Below are 1,094 nucleotides of genomic sequence, written 5' to 3' on the forward strand. Positions count from 1 at the left end.
TTGAGACTTGAGATGAGGACATGTAGGTAGATGAACTTGTGAACTTTGTATCCTTAATTTCTCTGAGCCCACCAGGCCAGTAGAAGTGGCCCACTTCTTTTTTTTTTTTAATAGCATACATTTCTTTTTTTTTTTTTTTTAAGATTTTATTTACTTATTTGACAGAGAGAGACACAACACAAGCAGGGGGAGTGGGAGAGGGGGAGAAGCAGGCTTCCCACCAAGCAGGGAGGCCCACACGGGGCTCGATCCCAATACCCTGGGATCATGACCTGAGCTGAAGGCAGACACTTTAATAACTAAGCCACCCAGGCTCCCCTGGCCTACTTCTTTTGGAGGAGAGATCACCCACCTTGTTTAAGACCGTGCAGAGGCCTCCAGTGTGGTAGGTGCCAAACAAAACAATGAATGACCTCCTTAGAATCTGCCCTCTCCTCTCCATCTGCACAACAAGCCCTTAAATATGATCAAATCTCAGCATAGCCAGCCTGGAGAAGTGTTGGACCTGTCAGGGACAAGGAGGGACTATACATCAAAGTTGCTAAAGGACATGGGTAGCATGCACTGGTAGGAACCAAGAAAATGTGTCTGGAATTGAATCCTGAAGGTGCTAGATCAAGAAGGTGGGATATAAAGCTAAATAAAGGAGGATTTACAATATGAGGGAACTCTCTAGTGATACAGGATTTAACTCCCTGGCAAGAATCCTAAGTGATGCTTCTAAAAGGCTTAGGAAAAAAAAAAAAAATAGCTGGCATTAAATTAGAGAGGCCATGGAAAATTGTGAGAAAGAGCTCAAAAGGGTTATGGAGCTGAGCATGCTAGAATGGATCAATTATATACAACTGGAAAACTTACCAGCTGGTCATTTTCCTTAAGAGGGCCTGGAGAGCACTCCATTCATTAAAGCAATAAGGAATGAACTGCAGAGGAACACACCAGCATCATTGCAATGCTCAGTAATGCCTGTCTTCTTTTTTTTTTATTTATTTACTTTTTATTATGTTATGTTAATCAGCATACATTACCTCATTAGTTTTTGATGTATTGTTCCATGATTCATTGTTTGCGTATAACACACATTCAATACGTGC

Source organism: Leptonychotes weddellii, chromosome 14 (genome assembly GCF_054177405.1).
Source record: "Leptonychotes weddellii isolate Sample4059 chromosome 14, ASM5417740v2, whole genome shotgun sequence".
Classification (NCBI taxonomy): domain Eukaryota; kingdom Metazoa; phylum Chordata; class Mammalia; order Carnivora; family Phocidae; genus Leptonychotes; species Leptonychotes weddellii.